Below are 22,713 nucleotides of genomic sequence, written 5' to 3' on the forward strand. Positions count from 1 at the left end.
TAATTAGTAATTTAGTACACCTAAGCAGGCTTTTTTAGCTGAAATTATGTTATCTAAAATGTATTTGAATGAATGGTTAAACATAATAAAACATAATGGCAGTGCACTGGAAATCTAAGTTAAGGGAACACAGATAGGATAAAAGACAAATAATTAAAAATGAGAAAGTGCTGTGGGGCAACCATGGCTTTAAAACCATATGAGCAGTTTAATTGGATTTATGACACGAGCGAGGGTAGACGTGAACTAAACCATGATATTGCTTTTCACTAGCTCTAGCATGACAAAATATCAGAGCAATGAGAGATACAGAAAATGGTGGGGGGAGTGGGTTGTTAAGTCACCTTTCCAAAATGGAGAAATGTAAGAAAAGCTTTGGGTTATTTTTGCGAGTATAAATTGAAAGTCATTAAGAAAAAGCCTAAAATGTTTTGTTTATCCATCCCCCTGCACCTTGATATCATATAAACTGTAAAACGTTAGGCCAAATAAATGGTGGTGGTGATAGGAGAGAGGATGACAGGGTGAAAGTAGTACAAGAAACTGGTGTTAACTGTGATTTTTAGGGCTTCTGTGAAGGATACGGTGATGAAGTGGTGAATCCAATTAGAATATATTTTTAGCAGCTTGAATGCTATGACAAACTGGTGGCTGATCAAAATATATTGTTGCTCAAAATGTGTGTCAAAATACAGTATGAACTCTGGGAAGAAACTGATGGCTGACCAACATGAACCTATGTCTCTAAAGTATTGTTATACATAATTAGAAAAGGAGGAAAGGATTTTAAAGATGCATTTTATGCTCATGATCCATTAAAAATGCCCTTATTTTAAAAATTAAATTTGGCAAGTGCATAGTTCATAAGTTGCCTCATGGTTTTAAGTATTTTGAAGGAAAAAGGTAAATCTGAAAAGGTCAAGATAACTATTAAAAATTGGATATTGTGCATGCACAGTAAACTTTCTACAATATTCAGAGATTTTTGAGCATTGTGAGATACTACTATTTTAGTGACCTGAGTTGACGTTCATTAGTTACGCAGTTTATAGGGTCAGAAATCAGCAAATAAAGACTTTCACACAGTCTGTCAGATACAGTTTTTCATTATTACTGTAAAATATCCACCTTCTTTTCCCTGAACCTAAAATATACTGAATTTATTTGCTGCACAGTAGGAAACAATATTATCTACCCTATTAACTTTCAGATCCTTCTATGACCTTTAAAAATTACAATATAAAAAAGCTGTTTTGTAAAAGAAATCTATACTATCAAATAGGTGACATTAAACAATGAAAGTTAGCGCATTTAAAGTGTTTGCAAAACTCTATCCTTAACCTATTGTGCACAGGTATTGAGTCTGTATATGGTATATACATAATGTTTATATGTAAACTTACTGTTTGGGCACACATTCAGTCTTACGTTGTATTTGTTTCCATTTTAATTTATGAACATGGGACTCTTCTGGTACTTTGAGCTGCCCGGTGGAAGATCTAAAGTAGAGTCTCTGGTTTGGTCCCATGTTTTCCAGGCCAGGAGGGGTTAATAGAGGATGCTTGCACCTTCACGGGTGGGAGGGGAGAGGTTAGGATTTGTGCATTGACACAAACTGTACCCAGTGTGAGTGGAAGGGATGAGGGAGAGTTTGACCCTCTGCCTCTCTTCTCTTAGAAAAGGGTGCTTTGATGATTGCAGATTCTACCTGAGGAAAAGGCATGTTCTTTTTTTTAAGGTCAATATACTGTCTTGTCAGGCAGGAGTAATCCTTAGTAGGAAGAAGGTGGGAATAAAAATGAAAAAAAAAATGGCCGCGTTTTAAGAAGGCTCAAATTCTTAAAATCCTGCTTTATGATCCTGGGTTAGTTGCTATCTCTCAGGTTTCCCTATTTTTAAGAGGCCCTGATATGAAGTGAAACTAACAAGGAAGTGTGATGATGGAGGCTTTCGGACAGGGGTGGGCAAACAGCCTGCCCCCCCCATCTGTCCCCTCCCACTTCTGCCCCCTGACTGCCCCCACACATCCAACCCCCCCTGCTCCTTGTCCTCTGACCACCCCCTCCTCGGACCCCCACCAACCACCCCCTGAGACTCCACCCCCTATCTAACCCTCCCCTGCTCCCCGTCCCTTGACTGCCCCCCCAGAACCTCTGCCCTATCCAACCGCCCCCTCCTCCCTGTCCCCTGACTGCCCCCCGGTACACCCTGCCCCTTATCCAACCCCCCCGGCCCCCTTATCATGCCACTCAGAGCAGTATGTCTGGGAGCCGCACCACCCGGCCAGAGCCAGACACACTGCCGCGCTGCCCTGCACAAGCACGCAGCCCCACCGCCCAGAGCGCTGGTGGCGCGCTGAGGCTGCGGGGGAGGGGGAACAGCAGGGGAAGGGCCAGGGGCTAGCCTCCTGGGTCTGGAGCTCGGGGTCGGGCAGGACGGTCCCGCGGGCCGTAGTTTGCCCACCTCTGCTTAAGGACAAGGAGGCCTCAAGTTGATGAGAAGGGCAACAACCTCAAAAAGGAAAGTAATACAAATATGAGACACTTTTTCCCTATGAAATTCACTCAAAAATAATTGGAATTACTTAGTTGGGATTCGGGGGCTACTACATCAGCATTAAAATATTTTTTTCCTGTATGATCTTATTAAACATTTCATTTAGTAGACTCAATTAGATATAAATTTAGAAATGTAGGGTAGGGTGATAACTGCCCCAAATAAAGGGAAGTTTCAGCATATCCTCTATGTATGTTTTTTATTTTGCATGATTTTGAAGGACAGTTCTCCTTTGAGAAGATAACATTAATGAGAAAACATATTACAAAATCATGTAATATTGGGAATAAGCTCACTTACTGTACCTCTTGCTCTATCCCTCTCTGCAGGTAGCCTAAGCCTGCATGTTCTTTGGCTATTCAGTAGTGGATATGAAGTTGCCAGCAGAGTTCTTGCTGCAGCCATTAGAGAGCTGGGACCAGCAGTCATGGGGAGGGAGTCTGCTTTTCAAGAACCTGTAAAAGAAGGAAAAACATCATATTTACATTGCAAATGTCCTGTCCCCCTTTTGTATTTATTTGGTGCATTCAGCACTTTAAGCTACAGCTGCACTTTTAAAAGTGTGGACGTGCACATGCTTATGCGTGTGCCTTTATGTGAACCTATTTTGCAGAACTCCTTTCAGAGGATGTCTGTGGACTTTGCATTTTAAAGATAGAAAAGTCACTTCATCTGTCTGTGTCACTTTACAATCACTGAACATTCCCTAATAAATTTAACACACAGTATATTAATCTTTCTCATAGATTAGAACAAAGTGCTCAGTAAACTACATTTACCGCTGTGATTTCTGGATCCGGAATTTGTGATCTGTCTTCTCATTGGTGTAGTTCGATAAAAGGTATTATTGTATAGCTAAAGGTCCCTGACAAGGTTAATAATTCTAAAATATTTAACCTACTTTTTTCCTTATATCTTTTTGCAGACCCTATATGTGTATTTTACTTTAAAATGAACTCACACTTCAATGCTCTTTTATTTATTTATTTATTTTTTAAATCAATATTAGGCCTGCGCTTATGAGCAGTCTTACAATAGCAAACCAGTAAGTATATGTATGATGGAAAAAACAGTGTTCAGGTTCTAAGGTGTTTTATAAATAGCAGCGAGAGGAGAATGTTTTCAGATCATAAAATATCTTGACAATGTCTTTTTTAAAAAAAATCCAAATGTGCAGTATTATTGATGGGGATTGTGTAGGGACAGCAACTGGTTCTTTCTTGTATTTTATTTCCATTCATTTTGTAGCCTTGAGCCTTTTTCACTGCTCTCTCTTTTTGTAATTGATCTATTCAGAGCAAATGAAATGTTTGCTCTTGATGCATTTACATTCTCCCTAGATTGGTCCATCTCCAAGAATTCTGTCAGGAAGGAAGAGAATAGAGGACGAAATCTAAAATAATGAAAGAGAAAGTGCAGGCCTAGTACTGTCTCTATTCTCCTTACTTAAGAAAATAACTTCTGCTAGTTGTTGCAAGATTATGTTGTGAAAGGGAGTGAGGATATTGTAGCGTTCTTTCACGAATAGCAACCAAGGTTTTTAAGGGTCCATAAAGTGAGTTGTGTGTTCTATATATGTACACATTTCCTCCCTTATACAGTATTGATGTAGAGAATTGTCATTTGCTGATAACAAATAGTAGGGCTATGACATTCTCACAAGTGGATAAGTTAATTTCAAGCAATATTCAGCTTGCTATCTTTCGTATGACATGGCATCAGTGTTAATGAGATATAAACATGTTTTGGAATAAGTGCTAGATAATGGTGCATTTCATGATTATAACTATAGTGGGGTTTTGTGACATCATAATAGAATTGAAGCCAGAATGATATATCATGTTCCTGGAATTGTGTTTGCTTTATTTTGAGTTTCTCTAATTTTATTTAATGTGATATATACATATTAAAATGACAGAGCTCACTTTTCCTCTTGCCCCTTTTTATCCTTTTGTCTTTATACTTCTTCCATGGTGCTTGTTTCATTTTTTTAACTAGAGTAATAAAAATAAGTTTCTAATTGGTTTAGTTTCTAATTCAGAACAATTCCAATTTGTTTTAAGAGCACTTCGCTCTTTGCTGTTCTTCTTTTAACTTTCAGTTTTTACGAAAAATAACTTGGGGAGATGTCCTCTTCAATGCTTAGCCGAACGATTGGCTTTAGCAATTGTTCACCCTTTGGTCCATTCCTGCACAGCCACAAGGGCTTGATGGCCCGAGAGTCCAACATTGGAAAAGACTTGATGAACCCATGTAATAGAGCATCTGCCTCTGGGCCACCTCCCTCCCTTGGTTGGTGGAATTTTATCCCAGATATTACAAGCCACCAGGAGAATGGCGTTCGCTGGAATGTCTTGTGGCATTCTCCTGACATGTCTGAAAAGTGTAAGATGCCATCTGCGGACAATGGCCCCAGTAGTCTGTAGACCAGAGCGGCCATAAACATCTGCAGTGCAAATGAAGTCATTCCACTTTACGCCCAATATATGATGTTGGCATTTTGTGTCCACTGTGATTATACATTATATTTCACTTTTCCTTTTTAAAAATAGTGAACTGACATTGCTTTTAATAGCACTTCATGTAGGGTTGCTTGATGTTTAGTACAATTTTCACGTTAAAACAATCAGCCTGTGATACTGTTAATGTGCCAGTTTTTTAATTTTATTTTAAGCAAAATATGAAAGGGGTACAGGCATGAGCAGTTCTGTTATAATTCACAATTGTGCTGATGTGAAAAAGCAGTGGAAATTGCATGTTTGCATGATAAAAAATAGTAATTTATAGATAAAGTGTTCCACCCATGAATTAAAAACTTTCTGGACATCACATCTGTGATGGGTCTCCCCTTGATCCCCGGGGTGCCACGTGATGTACTGGGGTTCCACTGAGCCCACCTGTTCCACCAGCCTGGGCTCCCTCACTGTCCTGCTGCGCATGCACACACAGGTAGGGACACACCCAGCTGCAGAATGACACCGATACTGAAATCAGTACTGCATGGGAAGGCTTTCAGCTAGGGAATTGCCCAGCACGCGGGTGCACACACCCTGTGGAGTATAAACCCAAAATTATGTTGTCTTGCGCTGCACAGAGATCTATACAGCGTAAGCTAATGAAATCTGCCCCCTCCCTCAATGTGGAGGAAGATATACACAGCTTCCTCCCACCCCTGTTATGAATTGCACAAACTGTGTTTTAGAATAAACAAAAAAGTTTTAAAATCTATCTTTTGCAGTTAATGATTATAAAGGATAGCAAACAGGTGAAAGCAGATTACTGAGCAAATAAAACAAAACACGCAACCTAAGCTTAATACACTAAATGAACTGGCAATAGTAGCCCATTCTCACCCTAAATGTTGTTTTGTGCAGCTTGCAGAGTTTCTAGAAGGTAAACTGCACTGCTTGCAGTTTAAATCTCCAGGTATTCCTTTCACAGGCTAGACATTCTCGCATGGCTCAGCCCCTGCCCTCCCCCCACCCCAGCTTAGTTCCTTTGTCTCTTCAGGTGTTTTCAGCAGCCTTCCTTCTTGGGCAGGGAGGCTGTGGAGAATAATCTAGGTTAACTCACTCTCCAGCCTTCAATAGGATTTGCATATGGCGGGAATTCTTTGTTTCCAAATTTGACCCCCATCCCCTCCTAGTAGAAAAATACCAGCAGTCCAAGATGGTGTCCAGTACGAGGTGACATGATCACATGACTTTGCACTGTCAAAGCAGCATCCCAGGAAACTTCTCAGGAAGGAGGGAGATTAGTATCTTCAGAATCCTATTGTTCTCCCTAATGGCCCATTCCAAGCTGATTGCATACTGTCTGGTGGGCGTTCCCCAGGTGAAAACACAGTTTTAATTGTTACATAGTCTATATTCCTAACTTCAGGTACAGAAATGATACATGCATACAAATTAGATAATCTGATTCAGTAAATCATAACCTTTCCATTGATACCTCACATGACCCATCTTGCATAAAAAATATCTTAGTTATGCCATATTCGTATCATAAGTTTATCTCTATGAAGAATATGGGGCGTAGTGTCACAACATCCATTAGTTGTAAATTCTTAGCGCTGCCAATCACTTCAGGACATAGACCAAAATGCACTGTGTATCGTGTTTCGAAAGGTAAACATTTAGAGATTTTATTTTTTCCCCTAAGGACTTGTTTTCCTACATATTTTTGTCCTCAGTGACAGAATTTCACTTAATTCCTGGTCTTACTGGAACCTTTCAGCTATGACTTTAACATCAAAACTTATAACTTTAATATTTTTACTGTAACTATGTAAGTAATGTTTTCATTAACATCTTTGATATTGCAATGCTTGTTTGTGTACCACTTTGGTGGTGTTTTTTTCCTTTTGAATTGAACTTGTTTTCTTCTTGAAAGGGCCTTCAACATAAGCTTGTTTATGAAGTAGTTTTATTACAGGGGAGCACATTTTCTACTTTCTGAGAAATACAAAGCACAGATAGGATGTTTATTTGTATGTATAATTGGAGCCAAGATGACAAATTATCTTGGGGGAGATGTTGGGGGCTTGTACAAGACTATCCTTCATAAATATTATGCTTCACTAGGAGTTAATGCTGAGCAAAACGGTGATTGTGTGGAGGCAATTAATGATTGAAAGACATTTGTATAAATAGGTTGGATGGAATGATTTGAATGGTGCATCTTTCTCTTCCCAATTCAAGTTAGATTTGTATCTGATTTATTTTTGTTACACTAAGGGAAAAAAAATGTGATTGGTAATTGAGGACTCCAGCACATAAATATACTGTCTATTTAGCCTGCTTTCATGAATTTAAACTCTTAGCCTAATAAATGACTTAATCATGACTTCCCTAAACTTTGTTTGGAAGTTTATATTTAGAGATTTAAGTGAAGTACTGTCCTGTACATAGGGGTGCATTGTTGTGTGCCCTGTGAAATCGTTGCTTTTCCATGTGCATGCTGTATGCAGTTGCTAATACTACAGGATAAATAATGCTGAGCTCTTGTGTATCAGAGCACTATCAAACTATTTAAAAACAAATACACACAAGTATGTTTGCGTACACATATCTATATTATTATACAGACCCGAGTGAAGTAATGTGGTATAAAGCTTTTACTGGTGTGAGTTTGCAATACATTACTAATGAGTAGTGAAGCCACAAGTAAATCTTCCAAATAAGTGCTGATAAAACCCTTACAGTGCTGCATACCATCATGTATTCTCTTTATATTATATATTATGAAAGTACTGTACTGTCTTAGAAAATATACTGTGGTATCTCTCCACCTGTGAAGCCCAGGTGTCTTATTTGCCATGAATCTTATTGTAGGGTTCAGAAGAAGCCATAAAAACTTCTAAATCTGACTTAAAATAGCTTTTTTTGTAGGTAAAAATATTGTGACCTTAAAGTTTGTTATCTTGAGGTCTCTGGGAGTTTTACTAACCATCAGTCAGCTTCTCCCTTAAATACTTCTGTACTTTCTCCCATGTAATCCCTTATGCTTGGGAAAGCTCCCTGATAAAATCCAAATAGCCACTAGCTCCCCTTTTTTCAACTCCATAAGATTCACCTCAGTCCTGATGCCTACGTTATCCAGCGTGGTGATTATGGCTAGACAGGTCATCAGCTGCGACTATTTCGCTTCCTCTTTCCTAACTCCCAACCTTCCTCTTACTCCCAACAAAAAAACAACCTGGCCTAAACCAAACTGAAACCACACCTACAATACAGTAACAAAGTTGTGCCAATTCTTCACCATGTTCATTTACATTCCCAACCCTTCATCTAGTTGTGTCTTTAGAGAGTAAACTCTTTAGGATTGTGATTGTTTCTTTTCTGTGTTTGTACAGAGTCCAGCACAATGGGCTGCAAATCCTACTTAGAACTCTCACTGAGTGTGAATATTTTCGGCAGTATATTTAAAGGGCTGCTAAAAAGGACTTAAAATAACATTTCTATGCATATAAATGTCTATCTTAAAATCCTTTATCTTGCAGTCTCCCAAGGGTAAAAGTAAGCCATTGGAAAGTTGCGGATAGCCCCTTTCTAGTATTGCTCATTCTGAAAGCTGGTAAGATATCCAGACTGTGAAACCTGTAACTAGTTCAGGACTGAATATTGCCTAACCTAGGGCTTGGAATAGTCTAATTTTGAGAGGTAAGAAAAAACATTTTTTGCAGGTCCTCTCTTCCTAAATTTGTTCTGCCTCCTGTCAGCTGCATGGATGATATCTAGACTTCTTGCCACCTTAACCTTCAGAGCATTAAAAATAAAACCCAACAAAATATTGAAATATTTCTCTGGAACCTTTTTTATAACTAATTTTTTGTTAGCCTGTTTCAATAGTCACCATCCAATGACAGTCCTTCACAGTCTTCTTGGCCCTACCTCATCCATGATAGAGACTCAGCACAGGGAGCCCCCAGTTGCTGCCAACACTGCATACCAGTCAGAGGTAAGACAGTCTTCATTTATTCTAGGCCAGCACCCAGTTCCTCACAGGGATAAAATTCAGAAAAATTACTGGAAGTGTCTTTATTCTCAAATGCGGTCCTTCTACAAAAACACAATTTTTTCGCTCAGGACCCTTTATACAGAGTAAGTACTCTACCATCTTCCTTGTGATTAACCACAGCTGATCCATCTCTTGATTCCTACTTACCTATTCAGTTCCTTAGGTCACAAGCAATGAGGACTTTAATCACTCACGACTTCATTCATCCCCTGGTGCTTAAGGTAAACATTCCCTCCTCCCCTCACGCCCACCCCCCGTCCCCGCCTTCTGGGATTTTAGTACATTAAAATATTTCACATTCCAATATGAGAAACAGAGTCCAAACGCTGTCCCCATATGGTTAGTTTCAAATTTTATCTAACTGCTTTTCATGTAAGGATTATTACAGGGCCTTAGTGGTCTAAAAAAAACATGTCAAAGAAAAGGAATCTATCATTATTCTCAGTTTACTCTGGTTTCTTCCAGAAGTAAAAGAAATGAAAGTCCCATAGAAAGAAATCCTATATGCTCAAGAAGCAAATCCTTGTCTTTCTCTTTACCATTAGAATTCTAAAGTCGAGGAGAACATAGAAAAGATCCAGAAAAAACTCCTCTCCAAAGGAGTATGAAACTATACTGCACATGGTTGTAACAGACCTTGACATCGGGCCAAATTTGCTGAAGACAGACTCAAAGCAAGAGACTACCTTATGGTGTTCTGTACCATCACCAAAAAAGGCTTAGCACTCTTTTACATTCTGTCTCTGAAACCTGTCTTTGAGAATGTAATTCTGGTCTGGTGAGAGTGGTCCTGCAAACACAAACGGCTCAAAGAGGTACAGAAATTTTATGATGTATCCAAACAGAAAGCAGATTGACACTTCCAAAACGTGAGGTAGTGGACGTGAAGAATACAGTGAATCTGGGTAATTGTGTTTTTGTGTTTGGAAGGAAAATTCCTTCCTCAAGGGCCGATAGAGAAAAGAATGAAACAGCATCTACTGCTCTCAAGCATGGCCTTCTGCTTTGCCTGTGTTGTTAGAGAGACAAGGTGGGTGAGGTAATCTCTTTTATTGAACCACCTTTTGTTGGTAAGAGAGACAAGCTTTTGAGCCACAAAAGGAATGACTACACAGCAGAGAAAAACCCGTGACAGGCCTGTGCTAGCCAACTCGGGCTTCTGAAGCTCGGGCTGTGGGGCTATTTCACTGCTGTGTAGACTTCTGGACTCTGCTGGAGCCCGAGCTCTGAGATCCTACTATCCCGCAGGGTGCTAGAGCCTGAGCTCCAGCCCAAGCCCAGAAGTCTACACAGCAGTGAAACAGCCCCGCAGCCTGATCCTCATGAGCCCAAATCGGCTGGCATGGGCCAGCTGCGGGTTTTTCTTTGCTGTGTAGACATACCCACAGAGCTCTTCTTCGGGCCTGGGAAAGGAACTCACAGCATCACAGCAAAATGCAAGGTGGAAAAGATTGTTTGGCATAAGTTCTTAGTACATATTGTAAGGGACCATTCAAGGTTGAGTGGCCCGTTTAGCACCTCTGTAGTCATAGGATAAAAGGAGGGGGTTAATGGGTTACAGATTATTGTAATAAGCCATAAATTCAGTGTCTTTACTCAGTCTGTGATTTTTAGTGTCTAGCAGAATAATGAATTTATTGGGCTACTCTACCTTGCATGGTCCCTTACAGTATATGCGCAGTACTTATGCTAAAGAATCTGTTGCACCTTGCATTTTGCTGTGATGCTGGGAGCTCCTTTCCCAGACCTGAAGAAGAGCTTTGTGGCTTGAAAGCTTGTGACTCACCAATGGAAGTTGGTCCAATACAAGATATTACCTCACCCACCATGTCTCTCTGATAACCTGGGACCAACGTAACACAAGAAATGTATTTGTAGCTATGTTAGTACTGTTTAAAGCCCTCCCTCTGGTAGAAGTAAGTTACTAAAGACAGCCCTGGACAAAACTTAATTGACTGCAGGCTTTGTCAGACTCCTACCTAGCTCCCTCTGCTTTGCCTCCAGGCAAATAGCAACAAAAGTAGTGATTGGAAGATGTGTATCAGATCCTGGAAGTTTCTGACCAGAACAAATCTTTTCCTTTTTCCAAGACAATTATTAATACAGACATTTTTCTGTTTTTCTGCCTTGTCACATTCCCAGTGATCTTTGCCAATGTGTTAATGACAGCAGCAGCTGTCAGAAGAGGATTCACATCAGTTCCTTTCTTGACAATGTCCTGATTTGGACTTCTAAAGATCTACAATTAGCTCAGGATACAAAATCCATGAATCTCTAACTCCAAGTTTATGGTCTCCTTATAAACTCCCAGAAGAGCCAGTTTATTTTTAAGTGTTGTACAATTTGATTTAATCATTACCCCAACTCAGATTATAGAGAGATGTGCCTTTGGAAAGGAAGACTCAAGATTCTTTCACTAATCCACCCTATGCATACTCAGCCTTCCTCCACATTCCAGACACTCTCAAGCCTGTTGGGGATGTTCATCTCACATTTATATTTGCTGTCTTGGGCAAGGCCCAATACACAGAGACCATAGTCATTACTGCTATCTAGTTCTCCAAACACCTGCTTCTGTACTTGTCACAACATTTCTGTTTATCAAGAGGTGATCTTATTTCTAGAGTAGATTCTTCCAAGGTTTGATTCAAGCTAGAATACCTCATCCTGGAATCAGATGTCAAAGTAACAGATGTCACACACTTCTGATGCGGAACCCGTTCAACTCACCATACGGTACAGAGACATTGATATGTGTGGCAGGCTATCAGTTTAGTCCTTCAAGCCCCAGAGAGAAAAGTGGGGAAAAAACCAGGGTGTCTTGGTAATGACAGTCAATCGAATGGCTCTGGCCTATGTAAAGAAGCAACAGGATATCAAATATCCCTTCTTTGAAAGAAAGCAATGTCTTTGCTAAGCTAGACTGAAAGAGCCTGGCATCAGTCTGAAGCTTGATTGTCAAGGGAAAACACAGCTCCATGACAAAGTGGCTAAGCAGGCAAAAAGCAGATCAAAAGAATGCACCAGTCAGTGTTCAGCTACCTGACATTTATGTTTGGAGTTCCAGGCATGGATCTCTTAATTTCATAGGGGAACTATAGGATAGTTATGAAATTATAGAATTAAAGGTAGTTTAAGTGTGGTTATGAAAATAATATACTGTAAAAGCTTTCTTATCTGGCGTTTTGGGGGAATGGGGGGTGCTGGTAAGTCAAAAATTCCAGTTAACTAAGAGGCAGGAAGTTTCGGTGTGGGAGGGGGCTCAGGGCTGAGGGTTGGGGTGTGGGAGGAGTTTTGGGGTGCCAAATCTGGGCAGCGCTCACCTTGGGTAGCTCCCTGCAAGCGGCAACATGTCCCTGCTGCTCCTAGGCAGAAGTGCAGCTAGGCTGCTCTGCCTCTGCCCTCCGGCGCCACCCTCACAGCTACTATTGGCCGCAGTTCCTGGCTAATGGGAGCTGCGGAGTCTGTTCTCGGGGTTGGGTGGGGACAGCACACGGAGCCCCCAAGGCTGTTTCTCCGCGTAGAAGCAGCAGGGACATGTCACTGCTTCCGGGGAGCCATGCGGAGCCAGATAGGGAGCCTGCTGGCCCCACGCTACCCAGACTATAAACCGGAGTTTCAATGAAGATCAGAAATGCTGGTTTATAGAGCTTTCCAGTTGGTAAAGTGCTGGATAACACAGCTCTTACTGTATTTGCTTTATAGTTTGTGGCAGGTAAGTAGAAGAAAGCCCTAATCAGCAAGTAAAGGAAGGCCGTGAGAATAGTAAGTTGTGAGACCAGAATTTAATGGCAAGGATGTATGTATTAAAAAGTAACTAATAAAATAAAGGAAAGTTTTCTCTCAATGATAGGGGACTGCAGTAACAAGGCAAAGAAAAACTGTCTTATAAGAAACAAGCACAAACCTTCCCACATACCAGTGTTATTTTGAAAATGAGGCCCATGTGAAACCAATGGCAATGGAAATAAAAAAAAAGTGGGTAAAGAAAAGAGGGGAGAGGAGATCAGAAGAGAAGGTCTTGGAGGAAGGAAAGTAACAAGGGTAAACTGCCTCAGACTGAGATTTAGCTGAAGCTAGCAATTGGGTTTTAGTTGAAGGTAACAATTATGTATTTAAAATGTGTAAAGAGAGCCACAGATCTGAGGGTTTTTATCAGATTGGGTCCAATCATGCTGTGGCCATTATGAAATGACTCTTCTCTGGTCTGGTCCTTTTGTAAGTATGAAATTGATCAGATACTTATAAATATTTTATTATTGTATTGGATGTAGTAATGCTTATTATTTAGACTTTAGACGTGTAGAGCAATTGTGTAGGTATCATTTGGCTTTCGGATTAAATAAAGGAATTTCTGATTAAGTTAATATCTGGTGATGCCCTATGTTTTTAATATTCATAAATAATAATTCCAACAAAATGGTGATCATGAAGGGACCCCACAGATACTAATTTCAGTTGCTCTGAATTCTCGGAAACATACAGGATAGCTACCAAAGAGGTCTCTGGGGCCTCTGTAGGGTTTTCAACTTAAAGGGAAACACTGTAACATAAAGAGAAGTGGTAGGTGTGGTAAATACCTGTGTGGTGGAATTTTTAGCTCAGTGTGGTGGCAGTCCACTAAGTGCTGCTGAGATTTTAAAGAATAAGAATCCCCGGGTAGCCATGGAGAATATGGTATCTCTGGTACTTTCTAATCACAAGGCAAAGAAAGCCCAGATCAAGGCAACAGTTTTACAAGGACTGTATTTAGTCAGTACAGCCTTGCATGCAAAGTGTACTGAGTTGATGAATGAATGCAAAAAGCATATAAGATAAACTTAAAGGTTTTGAATTTTTCTCTAGACACCAGAAACAAGGAGCAGTTGCCCTGGATGCAGATTATCAACCCTAGCCAAGACTACTGTATTCATTTCTACCAATAATGCTCTTTTCTAGGGCTGTTAAAAGGTATTGTTGGGGCTTATGAAATCTAGCATCAGAATGTGGTGCTGCCTCAGTTTCCCCTTCTTGGAGTTCTGAAAAACTTCCCTGTGACACCTGTGTAAGTCAAGCGTCCCTTTCTGTGGTCTGGTTTGTAAAAAGAATGTTCCTTTTTTTTTGGCCCAGCTGGTTAGCAAATATTCAAGTCTTTTCCAGATTCTAATAGAAACAGAAACTAACTATATGAGTAGGAATTTCTTTGATGTAGTCCTGTTTATTTGGAAAGAACGTTCCCAAAGTCCTGTTTCTCTGAACACAGTATAAACAGCAGCAAAGTCCTGGCTCACAACTTCCAAGCCTGCCTTTTCAGCAAGGCCTCTGCTAAAAATAAGCTCTGTCTCTTGTCTTCTTCCCAGGGCCACACTCATGGCTGTCTCTCTTGCTTTCTTCAATTTTCTGCCTCTCACAGAGGTGCAATCAACTAGTCCCGTAGCTCCTGTGTTTCAGTCAGTTCTATTGGGATTTTTCTGCCTACACAAAGCAGTCTTGCCACATGGCCTGTTGCCTGGGGCAGTGGCTTCCTATTGGTTCAGCTATCACTATTGCATAGAGAGGCATTTAATTGTTCCTCCCATTTAGCCTGAAAAGAAGGGTGGATAGCATACCCATCAGCTATTGTCTATAGATCAAAAGACCCATTTGATGGAAGCCCTTAACACCTTCCAGCATAACAACAACAACAGTTCAAATATCTTAAAACAAATCTTACCCTAACTCCACAAAAAGAAAAGGAGTACTTGTGGCACCTTAGAGACTAACCAATTTATTTGAGCATAAGCTTTCGTGAGCTACAGCTCACTTCATCGGATGCATACTGTGGAAAGTGTAGAAGATCTTTTTATACACACAAAGCATGAAAAAATACCTCCTCCCACCCCACTCTCCTGCTGGTAATAGCTTATCTAAAGTGACCACTCTCCTTACAATGTGTATGATAATCAAGGTGGGCCATTTCCAGCACAAATCCAGGGTTTAACAAGAATGTCTGGGGGCGGGGGGGTAGGAAAAAACCAGGGGAAATAGGCTTGAATAGAGACTGGGAGTGGCTAAGTCATTATGCAAGGTAACCTAAGTTAATTGTATCCAATTTGCAAATGAATTCCAATTGAACAGTTTCTCGCTGGAGTCTGGATTTGAAGTTTTTTTGTTGTAATATAGCAACTTTCATGTCAATCGCGTGACCAGAGAGATTGAAGTGTTCTCCGACTGGTTTTTGAATGTTATAATTCTTGACATCTGATTTGTGTCCATTTATTCTTTTACGTAGAGACTGTCCAGTTTGACCAATGTACATGGCAGAGGGGCATTGCTGGCACATGATGGCATATATCACATTGGTGGATGTGCAGGTGAACGAGCCTCTGATAGTGTGGCTGATGTTATTAGGCCCTGTGATGGTGTCCCCTGAATAGATATGTGGGCACAGTTGGCAACGGGCTTTGTTGCAAGGATAGGTTCCTGGGTTAGTGGTTCTGTTGTGTGGTATGTGGTTGCTGGTGAGTATTTGCTTCAGGTTGGGGGGCTGTCTGTAGGCAAGGACTGGCCTGTCTCCCAAGATTTGTGAGAGTGTTGGGTCATCCTTCAGGATAGGTTGTAGATCTTTAATAATGCGTTGGAGGGGTTTTAGTTGAGGGCTGAAGGTGACGGCTAGTGGCGTTCTGTTATTTTCTTTGTTAGGCCTGTCCTGTAGTAGGTGACTTCTGGGAACTCTTCTGGCTCAATCAACCTGTTTCTTCGCTTCTGCAGGTGGGTATTGTAGTTGTAAGAATGCTTGATAGAGATCTTGTAGGTGTTTGTCTCTGTCTGAGGGGTTGGAGCAAATGCGGTTGTATCGCAGAGCTTGGCTGTAGACGATTGATCGTGTGGTGCGGTCAGGGTGAAAGCTGGAGGCATGTAGGTAGGAATAGCGGTCAGTAGGTTTCCGATATAGGGTGGTGTTTATGTGACCATCGTTTATTAGCACTGTAGTGTCCAGGAAGTGGATCTCTTGTGTGGACTGGACCAGGCTGAGGTTGATGGTGGGATGGAAATTGTTGAAATCATGGTGGAATTCCTCAAGGGCTTCTTTTCAATGGGTCCAGATGATGAAGATGTCATCAATATAGCGCAAGTAGAGTAGGGGCGTTAGGGGACGAGAGCTGAGGAAGCGTTGTTCTAAGTCAGCCATAAAAATGTTGGCATACTGTGGGGCCATGCGGGTACCCATAGCAGTGCCGCTGATCTGAAGGTATACATTGTCCCCAAATGTAAAATAGTTACGGGTAAGGACCAGGTGACTAACCTGGTGGCTGAACTTTGTGACTTTGTCCTTACCCATAACTAAGCTCACGAAAGCTTATGCTCAAATAAATTGGTTAGTCTCTAAGGTGCCACAAGTACTCCTTTTCTTTTTGCGAATACAGACTAACACGGCTGTTACTCTGAAACCTAACTCCACAGTTTCTTCATCTCCTTGCTGGGCTTAACATTTCTTTCCCAAAACCCAGGTCCTGCTGACTCTTGTTCCTAAGGCTTGTCCCCCTCACTATATGTAGCTTTACTTAGGCCTTTCCCTCTGACTGGTAGAGTTTCTACTCCCCTTTAGGTTTTAGGCCCCAGCTTGGGCAGGCCCACTCTGGGGTTCTTTAGAGAAATTTCCTCTAGGTCTTTCCTAGTCCATGGTCTTCCTCTCTCTGACAAAGGAGGCTCCCTCGTATAGGAGGACTTTCCCTGGGCTGCTATAATGTGATGCCTGGTCATCTATCCAACCACTAGCATAAATCCAAATCCATCACCTGGGACTAGGTAACTAGGTACATGGGCCACATCACCCTATTATTATTTTTTTGTATTACTCTAGTGCTTTGGAGCCCCAGTCATGGACCAGGACCCCATTGTGCTAGGTGCTGTACAGACACAGAACAAAAACAACGAGGAGTAGTTGTGGCATCTTAGAGACTAACAAATTTGGGCAAAGCTTTCGTGGCTTATGCCCAAATAAATTTGTTAGTCTCTAAGGTGCCACAAGTACTCCTTGTTCTTTTTGTTGATACAGACTAACATGGCTACCACTCTAGAAAAAAACAGTTCCTCCCCATGCATCTTACAATCTAAGTATAGACAAGATACAACAGATGGAGACAAACGGGAGTACAAGTAAACAATGGCAAAGAGTCCTGTTAGTCTCTAAGGTGCCACAGGACTCTTTGCCGCTTTTACAGATCCAGACTAACACGGCTATCCCTCTGATAAGTAAAGAATGAGACAGAATTAATCAACATAATAGGCAGCGGTGTCTGTACACTAACATTGTATAGTTTTTGTTTTTTGTTTTTTCCATCCTAGCAAAGGTGAGCTTTGAGGAGGGATTTGAAGCTGAGTAATCAGGTAGGTTTGTGGAGGTTCATGGGGAGCATCTCCCAAGTGTGAGGGACAGCATGGGAAAAAGCATGGAGGCGCGAGTTTGTAAATGTAACAAATGGGCACTGGAAGCTGGCATAACAGGCTTTTTCGAGGTGAGAGTCAATAGTGAATAAGAGATGATAGGGCGGGCATTGACCAGAAGAGCCTTGAAAATGAGCACAAGTGCCTTACATTTGATGTTCTAGAGGAGGAGGCAGTGGAGGGATGCAAAGAGAAGGTCAACATGGTCAAAGGAATGGGCTAAGAAAATTATCTTTGTAGCAGCATTCTGAATGGGTATGAATGGGGCAAGATTACATTTGTCTAAGTCAGAGAGAAGGATGTCGCAATAATTGAGATGATGAGAGCTTGGACAAAAATTTTAGCTTTATGAATGGATAAGAAAGGCTGTATTTTAGAGATATTATGCAGAAAGAATCTGCAATACTTAGACATAGTATGGATGTGAGGGACCCTAGGGAGAAGTCCAAGTTGAAGATAAAGCCCAGGTTGTGGGCCTGAGTGACAGGCAGGATGATGTTTTCCACAGTGATCGAGAAAGGAGGTAGTGGAGAGGACTTGGGGCAGACGATCGAGAGTTCTGTTTTAGCCATGTTGAGCTTGAGTTGACAATTAGACATCCATGAGGAGACATGCTGAGATTTTAGTTTGGACAGAAGGGGACAAGTCTGGAATAGAGAGGTAGATCTGTGACTTGTTACCATAGAGATGATAGTTATCTAACTATGCGTTTGTGGATGAGATTACCCAGAGATAAGGTGTAGAGGGAGAAGAGAGAGGGACCAGGGACAGAGCCCTGTGGAACCCCGACAGAAAATTGTATGAGGGATGAGGAGGGTCCTCCAAAGGACATGCTGAAGGAGTGATTAGGGAGGGAGGAGAAGAACCAGGAAAGGAAGCCAAGGGAGGACAAAATTTCAAGAGGAGGAGTATGATCAACTGTGTCAAAAGGTAGTAGCAGGTCAAGGAGAATGTGGGTGTAGTACTGTTTCTGAGCTTTGCTTCAAGACCTTTTTCACTCGTCTCATCCAGAACACCTTGTCCAGTTCTGGGAGAACACTTTATTCACTTCTCTGGAATCCAAGAAATCTCGTCAACTCCAGACTTGTCACTGAGGTTTCTTTACGGGCATAAAATGAAACTACACTTAAGTTGAGCAGGACATAATCATGAATCATCTTATATACACACTTACACTTAATACTATTGGTTGATAAATCATATCACACACTTAGATTGGTCTACTAATTTTTGTAACCAATCCCTACATATGTACATCCCGTACAGATGATGAACTGCCCGTAAATTGCAAGGTATGCTAGTAAGTAAAGTTGCATCTGCAAGTTTTTAATCACACGTTACTCTTTTTACTATTTCTTAACCTACTAACTACATATTATTTACAAAGCCTCTTCTGAGTTTATGCTTTGTCTATTGTGAACTTTGTTTCCTTCCTTCTCTTCCTTCCTTCTTCTTGCATTGCTCATGCAAGGGCTACAAGCTTAAGTAGGCTGAGGTCAATTGAGACTTTGACAAGAGCAGTTTCATGGAAATGCCGGGAGTGGAAGCTGGATTGGAGAGGATCTAGGATGGAATTGAAGGAGAGGAACTCCAGACAGTGATTGTCGAAAGTGTGTTCACTGAGTTTAGGGATGAAAGGGGGAGATGAAGTGATAGTTGCAGAGGCAAGTGGGGTTAAGATGGGAGAGACTACATCATGCATGTATTGTGAGGGGAAAGTGTCAGAGGCGAGTGAGGTTAAGAAGAGTAAGGTAGAGGACGAGAGTCTGTATTAGGGAAATCGGGATGGGATGGGGTTATTGGAACAAATGGAGGAATTAGAGGAGGAGAGCAGATGAGAAACTTTCGTGTCTGTGATGGGAAAAGGAGGTGATGGAGGAGAAGGGGGATGAGAAGGCTGAGAGGAGGGGGAATGTGAGGCAATTTGGGAATCTGTTTGTATGACGTAAGAATTCCATGTGAGATTTTGTACTCTCTGTATATAACTGTCAGACTGAAGATTCTATTTTAGATGTGAAAAGAACAAGGAGTACTTGTGGCACTTTAGAGACTAACACATTTATTTGAGCATAAGCTTTCGTGGGCTAAAACCCACTTCATCAGATGCATGCAGTGGACAATACAGTAGGAAGATATATATAGTGACTAAGCTCTGTCCTTGCCTCCGTGGGTCCCACGTTTCCTGGCAGATTTCACTAGCCTCAGTGGCTCACTGTGACCCTCCACGTAACCCATCTCTCTCTAGAGACAAGAGTCACAGTCTACTGAGCCATTTTCATCATAAGCCAGCGAGGGAGGTGAGGAGAAGTTATCCTTCCTTGCACAGTCTCTGTTGTCTCCCAGTCTCAGTGATTAATCAGGGGGCAAAGGTGGGGGGGAGCCCAGGCCCACCCTCTACTCCAGGCTCCAGCCCAGGGACCCTAATAGTATCAGCTATGGCAGCTGACCTTTTAGAAACATGACATGTACAATTCCCTGGGCTACTTCCCCCACAGCAGCCCTCACTTCCTCAAGCTCCACTTCACCCTTACCTCAGGGCCTCCTTCCTCATGCCTGATATGGTGTGTGCTACTCAGTCTCTCCAACAGCACAACTTCCTCCCACAGCTCCTGACATGCACACCCACCTGACTAACTGGGAGGCTTTTAACTAGTTTCAGCGAGCCCCTGATTGGCTTTAGGTGTCCCAATCAACCTAGCATTCTCCCTGCCTTCTGGAAAGTTCTTAATTGGCCCCAGGTGTCTTAATTGACCTGGAGCAGCTGCCATTTCCCTTATCCTGGTACCAGGGATTTGTTTAGCCCGGAGCTAATATATCTATCTCCCACTACTTTTCTATAGCCATCTGGCCTTGCCCTGTCACAATATATATACACACAGAGAACATGAAAAAATGGGTGTTGCCATACACACTATAACGAGAGTGATCAATTAAGGTGAGTTATTATCAGGAGGAGAAAAAAACCTTTTGTAGTGATAATCAGGATGGCCCATTTCCAACAGTTGACAAGAAGGTTTGAGTAAGAGTGCGGGGGGATGGGGGGGGAGAATAAGCATGGGGAAATAGTTTTATTTTGGGTAATGACCCATCCACTTCCAGTCTTTATTCAAGCCTAATTTAATGGTGTCCAGTTTGCAAATTAATTCCAATTCAGCAGTCTCTCGTTGGAGTCTGTTTTTGAAATTTTTTTGTTGTAATATTGCGACTTTTAGGTCTGTAATCGAGTGACTAGGGAGATCAAAGTGTTCTCCGACTGGTTTTTGAATGTTATAATTCATGACATCTGATTTGTGTCCATTTATTCTTTTACGTAGAGACTGTCTGGTTTGGCCAATGTACATAGCAGAGGGGCATTGCTGGCACATGATGGCATATATCACATTGGTAGATGTGCAGGTGAACGAGCCTCTGAGAGTGTGGCTGATGTGATTAGGTCCTATGATGGTGTCCCCTGAATAGATATGTGGACAGAGTTGGCAACGGGCTTTGTTGCAAGGATAGGTTCCTGGGTTAGTGTTTTTCTTGTGTTGTGTTGCTGGAGAGCATTTGCTTCAGGTTAGGGGGCTGTCTGTAAGCGAGGACTTATCTGTCTCCCAAAATCTGTGAGAGTGAGGGATCATTTTTCAGGATAGATTGTAAATCTTTGATGATGCTCTGGGAGAGGTTTTAGTTGGGGGCTGAAGGTAATGGCTAGTGGCGTTCTGTTACTTTCTTTGTTGGGCCTGTCCTGTAGTAGGTGACTTCTGGGTACTCTTCTGGCTCTGTCAGTCTGTTTCTTCACTTCAGCAGGTGGGTATTGTAGTTGTAAGAAAGCTTGATAGAGATCTTGTAGGTGTTTGTCTGAGGGATTGGAGGGGTTCTATCTTAGAGCTTGGCTATAGACACTGAATCGTGTGGTGTGGTCTGGATGAAAGCTGGAGGCATATAGGTAAGTATAGCGGTCATCAGGTTTCTGGTATAGGGTGGTGTTTATGTGACCATCGCTTATTAGCACTGTAGTGTCCAGGAAGTGGATCTCTTGTGTGGACTGGTCCAGGCTGAGGTTGATGGTGGGATGGAAATTGTTGAAATCATGGTGGAATTCCTCAAGGGCTTCTTTTCCATGGGTCCAGATGATGATGATGATGTCATCACTGTAGCGCAAGTAGAGTAGGGGCATTAGGGGATGAGAGCTGAGGAAGCGTTGTTCTAAGTCAGCCATAAAAATGTTGGCATACTGTGGGGCCATGCGGGTACCCATAGCAGTGCCGCTGACTTGAAGGTATACATTGTCCCCAAACGTGAAACAGTTGTGAGTGAGGACAAAGTCACAAAGTTCAGCCACCAGGTTTGCTGTGACATTATCGGGGATACTGTTCCTGACGGCTTGTACTCCATCTTTGTGTGGAATATTGGTGTAGAGGGTTTCTACATCCATAATGGCCAGGATGGTGTTTTCAGGAAGATCACCAGTGGATTGTAGTTTCCTCAGGAAGTCAGTAGTGTCTTGAAGATAGCTGGGAATGCTGGTAGCATAGGGCCTGAGAAGGGAGTCTACATAGCTAGACAATCCTGCTGTCAGGGTGCCAATGCCTGAGATGATGGGGCGTCCAGGATTTCCAGGTTTATGGATCTTGGGTAGCAGGTAGAATACCCCTGGTCGGGATGTGTCTGTGCAGATTTGTTCTTGTGCTTTTTCAGGGAGTTTCTTGAGCAGATGGTGTAGTTTCTTTTGGTAACCCTCAGTGGGATCAGAGGGTAATGGCCTGTAGAATGTGGTGTTAGAGAGCGGCCTAGCAGCCTCTTGTTCATATTCCGACCTATTCATGATGACGACAGCACCTCCTTTGTCAGCCTTTTTGATTATGATGTCAGAGTTGTTTTTGAGGCTGTGGATGGCATTGTGTTCTGCACGGCTGAGGTTATGGGGCAAGTGATGCTGCTTTTCCACAATTTCAGCCCGTGTGCGTCGGCGGAAGCACTCTATGTAGAAGTCCAGTCTGTTGTTTCGACCTTCAGGAGGAGTCCACCCAGAATCCTTCTTTTTGTAGTCTTGGTAGGAAGGTCTCTGTGCGTTAGTATGCTGTTCAGAGGTGTGTTGGAAATATTCCTTGAGTCGGAGACGTCGAAAATAGGATTCTAGGTCACCACAAAACTGTATCATGTTCGTGGGGGTGGAGGGGCAGGAGAGGCCCCGAGATAGGACAGATTCTTCTGTTGGGCTAAGAGTATAGCTGGATAGATAAACAATAT

General features: G+C 42.0%; 1 protein-coding gene across 13 annotated transcripts in view; it reads left to right on the forward strand.

Moving 5' to 3' along the window:
• The window catches only part of SRPK2 (SRSF protein kinase 2), a 311,814-nt gene that overhangs the window by 94,473 nt on the left and 194,628 nt on the right, over positions 1 to 22,713 (forward strand). The gene's annotated exons all lie outside the window — the stretch shown is intronic.

Source organism: Chelonia mydas, chromosome 1, assembly GCF_015237465.2.
Source record: "Chelonia mydas isolate rCheMyd1 chromosome 1, rCheMyd1.pri.v2, whole genome shotgun sequence".
Lineage (NCBI taxonomy): Eukaryota > Metazoa > Chordata > Testudines > Cheloniidae > Chelonia > Chelonia mydas.